This window comes from Cornus florida, unplaced genomic scaffold (assembly GCF_030987335.1).
Source record: "Cornus florida cultivar Cherokee Brave unplaced genomic scaffold, ASM3098733v1 CherokeeBrave_3.0.0_Hap2_Chr02, whole genome shotgun sequence".
NCBI classification, from domain to species: domain Eukaryota; kingdom Viridiplantae; phylum Streptophyta; class Magnoliopsida; order Cornales; family Cornaceae; genus Cornus; species Cornus florida.
The window spans coordinates 47,761,876-47,771,455 of record NW_026775572.1 but is presented as its reverse complement, the minus strand read 5'-3'; the positions used below and the strand labels follow the sequence as shown (position 1 = coordinate 47,771,455).

The 9,580-nt window shown below is 36.5% G+C and overlaps 1 pseudogene; it reads left to right on the top strand.

Moving 5' to 3' along the window:
* Window positions 1–731: 731 nt before the first annotated feature.
* Window positions 732–7,049, top strand: LOC132296198 (phenolic glucoside malonyltransferase 1-like; annotated as a pseudogene).
* Window positions 7,050–9,580: the final 2,531 nt, after the last annotated feature.

Here is a 9,580-nt window from a genome sequence, read left to right as displayed (position 1 = left end):
TATTTTATTTTTGTATAAAATTTATTTTTATATGATAAATCAATATCTATGTATGAAAATTCCTCAAAAAGTTTTTAATCCTTACACGTTTCCCAATAGAAACAACCACTTGTAAATTAATTGTCATTGTTGGGTTGAATTCATACTGGTCAAATAAAATTGTGAAATATATTTTATTATATAGGCCAAGGGAATTGAAAATTTGGAAGTAAATATAAAGGAATATATATATATTATTTTACATTTGTTTTTTTTAAAAAAAAAATTCATACCATTGCACAAGTCATACCATCTATACTAATGTCATTGGTTTTTATTGTAATCGATTTTAGTAACAAAAATCTTCAAATATTTATCCCGCTTGTGCGGAGTGAATCTGTGCCATTTGGGTGCCTTTGGGATGGTGCACAGATCCCTCAACACCGGAGGGAATTCGGATCTATAGAGCAATCCATTCCAGAGGAAGGACAATGAAAATTACTTTATATATATATATATACACACACACACAGTAGTTGCCAAGTTGGCTGCATTGTTAAAAGAAAAAAATATTGAAACCATTACTGGAAGCATCCGCAAACCCCTAAATGCTTCAAAATGGGATTCAAATGGCACCGCCCTGATTCTATATATTGAGCTGATATGTAAAATGTAATGAAACATCAAATATATAAGGATACACTCTTCTCTTTATAGCTACCAATATGCAACTCATTATTTCCCCGGCTAAAATGGTGGAAGTGATCGAACATTGCCGAGTTTCGCCACCACCAGGCATCGTGACCGAACAGTCTCTCCCCCTCACTTTCTTCGACCTAGCATGGCTGCAACTGCCTCCAGTCCAAATCCTTCTCTTTTATAAGTTCCCCCACCCTAAGTCCCAAAATTTCATGGACACCTTCATTCCTTATCTTAAACATTCACTCTCTCTCACTCTCAAACATTTCTTCCCTCTAGCTGCTAACATGTTTATCATTCCCACATCAATTTCTAGCAAGCCCGAAATTCGTTACACCGAGGGTGACTCAGTTTCACTCACCTTCGCTGAGTCTAGTAACATTTCAATTATCTCATCGGAAACCATGAAAAGAATGCTGATCAATTTTGTCCTCTAGTCCCTCAAATGCCAGCTAATAATAAGGTGTGTACGAATATGTCCCAAGGCACTCACTCTACACTAGTAGTCCCACTTCTAGCTCTTCAGGTGACTCTTTCCAAACTCGGGGGTTTGTTTTGGGTTTACCTTTAACCATATTGCTGCAGACAATTTGGCCTTCAACTGTTTCATCAAGTCATGGGCTTCCACTGCTAAATTTGGCAGCCACGCCACATTGTCAGAGACTACTGGTTCCATTCCCTTATGTGACAGGACTGTGGTGAGAGACCCAAATGGGATAGGGACAACAATTTGGCCCCAAATTGTTGAGGATAGTAAACATGAAGAGCTGTGTCCAGCATATCAACACCACCCTCCCATCAACAAGTTGCGGGCAACGTTTGTCATGGCCAAAACCAACATCCAACGACTCAAGGAATTGGTTTTGGCCCATCAACGACAACTAACACTAGTACCGCCATTATATCAACATTCACTGTGACATGTTGGAAATTGAAAGAGGAGAACCAAATTGCTCTGTTTTGGAAGCCAAAAAAGGACTGAAACTGATATATTATTTATGGAAAAACAGAGATTCTAAAAACCCACACAATTACATTGCATCGGCATATGTTAATTTATAGATAAAACACATGTAGTGGTCATCCCCACTTTCTTAGAACATGCTGAAAGAAAAACATAAAAATAGGAACAACTATCTCCACTTCCTAATCTGCAGTTAACAACCAAACACTAAACCCACTAAACTAGGACACTAAAAACGTGGGTGAATTAACTACATCATGGATGGATTTGCATCATCAATTTTCATCACTCCCCCTTGATGCAAAACTGGAAACACCGAGAGAAAATCTGAATTTAACAAATTTCAGATAAGAGAGTGCTTTGGTGAACCCATCTGCAACTTGATCATTGGTTGAACAATACTTCATCATAATTATTCCTTTCGCAACAACATCCCGAATGAAATGGTGACGAATTTCAATGTGCTTTGTTCTTCCATGAAAAACTGGATTCTTTGTCATTGCAATTGTAGCCTGGTTATCACAATAGATCTTTGTCTCCTCTCTCTGACATTGATATAAGTCTTCCAAAATTCTTCGTATCCAAATAGCTTGACAAGCAGCTAATGAAGCTGCATAATACTCTGCTTCTGAAGATGATAATGCAACTGTTGCTTGTTTCTTTGAAACCCAAGACACAGCTCCCGAACCAAGATTGAAGATAAAACCGCTTGTGCTTTTCCTATCATCTGTAAAACTAGCCCAATCACTGTCAGTAAAACCAAGCAATTTAAAATTAGGAACTGGTTTTTACCAAATCCCAAAATTACTTATTGCCCAAACATAGCGAAGAATCCGTTTTGCTGCTCCAAGATGATGTGCAGAAGGATTATGCATAAACCTTGAGATTAAACTCACTGGAAACATAATATCCGGTCTAGAATGAGTCAAATACAACAATCCTCCAACCATGCTTCTAAAAACCTTTTGATCAGCCTTTGAAGTCCCATCATTCATTGATAACTTCTCACTTGTATTCATGGGAGTAGAAAAAATCTTGCAATTTGACATATTAAATTTCTTGAGCAAATCTAATGCATATTTTTCTTGAGAGATAAAAATATCATCATTAGTTTGCTGAACTTGAAGACCAAGAAAAAAATGCAATAATCCCAAATCAGACATTTCAAACTCTTGCATCATATTCTCCCTAAATTCTTTGATGAAGAAGTTAGAAGATCCAGTGTATATAATAGCATCCACATATACACATGCAATGAGAATATCATTACCTTTTGCCTTCACATACAAAGTAGGCGCACTATCACTTCGATGAAACCCGTTTTGACGAAGATATGAATCAAGTCTGTTGTACCACACTTGTGGAGCTTGCTTTAATCCATATAAAGCCTTTTTTAATTTGTAGACTTTCTCCCCCTTTCCTTTGATGACAAATCCCTGTGGTTGTTCAACATACACATCTTCTTCCAAATACCCATTTAAAAAAGCAGATTTAACATCAAATTGAAATACTTGCCATTTCATTTGAGCTGCTAAATTTAAAATCATTCTGATAGTTTCAAATCTAGCAACTAGGGAAAAAGTGTCAAAGAAGTTTATACCATACTGTTGCACATACCCTTTCGCAACGAGCCTTGCCTTGAATTTTTGCACAGTACCATCTGAATTGTACTTCACTTTGTAGACCCATTTCATACCAATTGCATCATTCTCAGGTGGCAAGTCAACTAGCTCCCATGTTTTATTTTTTTCAATTGCTGCCATTTCTTCTTGCATAGAATTTTCCCACTCTTGTATTCCTTGTGCCTCCTCATAACTCACAGGTTCTGAAATCATAAGAGCAAAAGTGCATGACTCATAAATTTCTTTCAAAGACCGAAACTTACGTGGAGGTGTATCAGTATCAAGAGTAGGATCCATGTGACTACTATCTTCACTACTTAGATCCCTTGAAGGAGTGCTCCCCGAAGAACTTGATGACGGAAAGGATTTTGGAGTCGTTACTTTCTCCATACTCTGTGTCAGTTTAGCTTCATCTTCAACAAATGGCACAATCTGATTTTTTTCACTCTCCCAATTCCAGAAACTATTTTCATCAAAAACAACATCTCTGTGAATAATTAGTTTCTTAGTTTCTGGATTATACAACCGATAGCCCTTGGTTTCATCACTATACCCAACAAAGATACATTTCTTACTTTTCCTTTCAAGCTTAGTACGGTCATTTGAGTCGATCAAAGAATAAGCAATACTACCAAAAACTTTTAAACGACTTACATCTGGCTTTCGTTTCCACCAAGCTTCATATGGAGTTATATTACGCACCACCTTTGTTGGAGATATATTAAGGAGGAAGACTGAAGTTGCCACTGCTTCTGCCCAAAAATCATTTGGAAGCTGCTTTTCACTCAACATACTTCTAACCATTTCCATAACTGTCCTATTCTTTCTTTCGGCGACCCCATTCTGTTCAGGAGTTTTTCTTACCGTCAATTGCCTTCGGATGCCATTTAGCTTGCAAAAAGACTCAAACTGATTTGATAGGAATTCTCCCCCTCTATCAGTTCGAAGAGTTTTTAAAACATGCCCACTTTCTTTTTCTGCAAAAGCTTTAAATTCCTGAAATTTCTCAACAGCTTCTGATTTGTAAGTAAGAAAGTAAACCCAACTCATGCGAGTATAATCATCAGTAAACAACAAGAAATATCTACTATTGTTTAAGGATAGAGTATTCGTCGGGCCACAAATATCTGCATGAACAAGTTTTAGAGGCATCTTTGCTCTTAAAGCTTTTCCAACTAGAAATGGTAAGCGATGCTGCTTCCCATAAATACAACTTTCGTAAATATCATCAATACAAATAATAGAAGGCAGACCAGACACCATCTTTTTCTGACTCAACAATTTCAGCCCATTAAAATGCAAATGTCTATAACGCAAATGCTAAAGCCTCGACCCATCATTAACATTGGCAACCAGTGCACAATCATCAAAACATGAAAGATCCAGAGGAAACATCTTATTCTTAGTCATGTAAACTTTAATAAGAGGCAAATCAGATTTCCCCTTTTTAATTTCACATATATCATCATGAAATAAGACAGTATATCCCTTTTGAGCCAATTGTCCAACACTCAACAGATTATAAGCTAAACCAGGAATATAGAAAACATCATTAATTGATCTTTCAATACCTGTCTTGCTCTTAACCACAATGGTTCCCTTGCCTTCAATTTGAACTTATTTATCATCACCAAGCCGAACTTGCAACTTTACTAATTCATCAAGAGTATGGAAAAGACTTCTTTCTCCTGTCATATGGTTACTACAACCACTATCTAACAACCATATATCATCTTTGCTTTCATTGGAATTTAAACAAGTAAGAAACAAATTACTTACTTCTTCCTTCGATTCAGTAAAATTAGCTTGTTATTTTTCCTTTTCCCAACAATAAGCTTCAGTATGGCCAAATTTCTTACAGTAATAGCACTGCTTTCCCTTGTAATTCTGTCTGTAATTCCCTTTATCACTGTGATGGTTGTCTCTCTCACCATTTTGACGACCCATACTAAATCTGCCACGTCCTCTTCCATGACCATGATAACCTCCTCTTCCTCGGCCTCGTCATGCATTTTTCTGATCCATAGAAGTGTCTTCAACACTTTTCTCTCTGTTAGAAATCTCCACCTTGGCCTGAAATGACTGCTCAATATTTTTCTGTGATGATCTATTAATTCTTTCTTCATGAGCTAAAAGAGAACCCATTAGTTCACTAAGAGAGTAAACTGTTAAATCTTTAGACTCCTCAATAGCAGTGACTACATGATTAAATTTTGAAGGGAGACTTCTTAAAACCTTTTCTACAATTTTCTGATCAAAAATTTCCTCACCAAATGCTTTCATTTGATTTACAATAACAGAAACTCTAGAAAAGAAATCTTGCACAGATTCACTACCTTTCATGAGAAGAGTCTCAAACTCTCTACGGAAGGTCTGGAGTTTCACAATTGTTATCTTGTTGTCTCCATGAAATTCATCCTTCAAAATAGTCCAAGCTTCCTTTGATTTTGTGGCATTTGAGATGCGAGGAAAGATTGTATCTTTCACAGCCTGCTGCAAAACAAGTAAAGCTTTCACATCCTTTTTACGAAGCTCTTTCAACTCAGTCGACTTCAAATCGGTTGCCTTCTCAGCAGCCTTAGAGATCTCAATATCTGCATAGCCAGATTCAACTAGATCCCAAAGATCTTGTGAAATAAAAAAGGTCCTCATCTTAATGCTCCAAAATTCATAATTTTCTCCGGTAAAAATAGGGATTAAAGATTGCGAGAGATTAAGAGTATTTATACCAGTTGACATGATGAATTACTCAATACAAGAAAATACCTCTCCTTGAATTTGCTGAAGAAAATACCTCTCCTTGAATTTTGCTGCTGCAACAATTCTTCAAAAACATCAACACGCCCAACACGAAAGAACTCGGTGCTCTGATACCAAAAATGTTGGAAATTGAAAGAGGAGAACCAACTTGCTCTGTTTTGGAAGCCAAAAAAGGACTGAAACTGATATATTATTTCTGGAAAAACAGAGATTCTAAAAACCCACACAATTACATTGCATCGGCATATGTTAATTTATAGATAAAACACATGTAGTGGTCATCCCCACTTTCTTAGAACATGCTGAAAGAGAAACATAAAAATAGGAACAACTATCTCCACTTCCTAATCTGCAGTTAACAACCAAACACTAAACCCACTAAACTAGGACACTAAAAACGTGGGTGAATTAACTACATCATAGATGGATTTGCATCATCAATTTTTATCATGACATGTGCCTACATTTGGATTTGCAAGGTAAAATCACGAGCCGACACTACTGAGGCAGTGGACCAAGATGAAGATGATGATGATGAGTACTTTAGTGTCCTTGTAGATTGTCGAGAACGTTTGGATCCACCCATTCCCGAAACTTACTTTGGTAATTGCTTAGTGGGTTGCTACGCGAGGGCAAAGCACTGCCAACAAATTGGGGAAGAAGGGTTTGTGATCACAGCTAAATCGATCGGGAGGGCCATTCGAGAAAGGTTGTACGGTAGTGGTGAAGTGTTGAAAGGTATGGAGACTTGGCTTTCTGATTATAAAAGAATGAACAAGGACAAGATGGTTCGGCTTGCAGGGTCTCCTAAGATTGGCATTTATGAGCCAGATTTTGGGTGGGGGAGACCCCAAAAGAGTGAAATTGTTTCGATTGATCTTACGGAAGCAATATCCATTTATGAATGCATGGATTCCCAAGGAGATCTGGAGATTGGTGTGTCTTTCCCTAAGAATACTATGGATGCTTTTGCTTCAATGTTCATCCCAGGCCAAAACACTTTAGGTTTACGTGCAAAGCTGTGAGATTCTGTAATTATTTATTCATTATTTACTATTCCAACAAAATGTTCATACCAACGAAACAGAAGACTTATTTCATTCGTACGTCCTAAGAAAAACAATACATGCAATTATTATTAGTTTAGTAGTTGTTAAAAATAAATTAATGCCATGTTCATTATGCATTTTGGGTTTATTCATGTATTGTTATTGTACATGTATCAAGGGAGTGCATGTATCATGTGAGTGGTTGAGAATTGTCGTGAAAAGTTCAAAGGTCTATGGGAGAATAGTATATATAGTGTAAGGGATTTGTTGTTAAGGCATATCAACACAACAAAGAATTCAATACAATACAATATTTGTTTCTCTCCTCTCTTCACTTAGAAATTATTTAGTTAGTTGAAACTACAGCCAACATAAGTGGTATCAGAGCCTGATTTCAATCAAGAGCAAACTGGGCGTGAAACTTATTGACGGGAAAACAAACCCCGAAGAAGATCGATCGTGATGGTGACTACAGACAATCAAAACCAAGGTGCCCATCAATCAGCACTTCCCATTTTTTATGGGAAAAATTATGATTTTTGGTATGTGAAGATGAAGACCATTTTTCTCTCATATGATTTATGGGATTATGTTGAAGATGAGTATGATGAGCCAGAGGATACAACAACTAGACGAATGCCCAAAGACAACAATTAAAAGATCATAAGAAGAAAGATGCAAAAGCTTTAGGCTTGATTCAACAAGGAGTTGCTGATACAATCTTTCCCAGAATTATCAATGCTTCTAAAGTAAAGGAGGCATGGGATATCCTCGAGAAGGAGTATAGAGGCAGCACGAAGGTAAGAACTGTAAAACTCCAATCTTTGAGAAGAAATTTTAAAAATATGAAGATGAAAGAAATGAAGTTGTTGAGAGATTATTTTTCTAAACTTATGGAGGTGGTAAATCAAATGAAGACATATAGGGAAGATATTTCTAATCAAAGAATTGTTGAAAAAATTCTAATTAGTTTGCCGGAAAAATATAACTCTATTGTTGTTGTTATTGAAGAAACTAAAGAGCTTGAAAACTTGAGTGTTGAAGAATTGATGGGTTCCATAAAAGCATTTGAGCAAAGGTTAAGTAGGCGCTCCGAAAAGACAATTGAGAGTGCTTTTCAATCTAAGCTCAATGTTAGTTCCAAAAATCAAGAAAAATACCCATCAAGTTTTGATCGATCCAAAAGTGAATCTTCTAGAGGTGGAAGACACGAAAATTCAAGAGGAAGAGGAAGAAATTCAAGAGGAAGAGGAAGAGGAAGAAATAATTTTGAGAGAAGTGGAAATATAGAGTCCACTAAACAAAATTGTGGAATTTGCAAGAGAAGTATCCATGTTGACAAATATTGTTAGTTTCGTAGAAAACCTCAATATTTCAATTGCAAGAAATTTGGACATGTTCAAAAAGATTGCCGGTTGAAAACAAATTAGCAAGCTAATTTTTCCGAAGAGTAAGAAGGTGAATCGAGCATGTTTTATGCTTGTCACTCGACATCGGAACAAAAGGATGATGTGTGGTTTCTTGATAGTGGGTGTAGTAACTCCATGACCGGAGGTAAAAACATATTCTTGGAGATTGATTCTTCATCTAATTCTCAAGTGAGGATGGGAAACGGTGCCTTGGTCCAAGCAAAGGGAAAAGGTACTATTGCCATAGAGACAAAAAAAGGAAGAAAGCATATTCGGGATGTGTTACTTGTTCCGGATTTGGAGCAAAATTTGTTAAGTGTTGGACAGCTTATAGAGCATGGGTACTCCATTTATTTTGATGAGGACTCTTGCAAAATTTATGATAAGGGAGGACAAAATCATATTGTGGCAAAAATCAAGATGGGCAAAAATAAAAGCTTTCCTCTCACTTTTTGAGAAGGGGCTACCTAAATCATGTTGGGGTGAAGCCGTGTATACAGAGGTTTACTTGATGAATAGGAGTCCAACAAAAGCGGTGGAGAATAAAAATCCATTTGAAGCATGGAAGGAAGCCATCATTGAACCACTTGAAAGTTTTTTGGTGTATTTGTTTTGCTTATGTTGCAAGAGAAGTGAGACACAAACTTGATGAAGCTAGTGAAAAATGCATCTTTGTGGGTTATAGCCCAAAATCAAAGGGCTATAGACTCTTTAATTTGAAGAAGAATAAATTGATTATTTGTAGAGATGTTCTCTTTAATGAAAAGGCTGCTTGGGATTGGAAAGAAAAGAAAGTTCAAGATCAAATTCCCATTTTCAATGAAGAATTAGGAAATCAAGAAAGTGAAAATGAAGATTTTCTCGAAGTTCCATAAGAAATGTCTCTCGTATCTAGCTTACAATCAATCCCAACTTCTCTATCAAACTCAAATTCCTCATCTCCAAGTTCAACTCCAAGAAGAATGAAAAGTCTTAGTGATGTGTATGCAAGTTGCAATTTTTGTGTTATTGAACCGAAGAACTTTGAAGAAGAAATTAAACAAGAGGCGTAGAAGAAAGCTATGGAAGATGAAATTTATGTGATTGAGAAGAACAAGA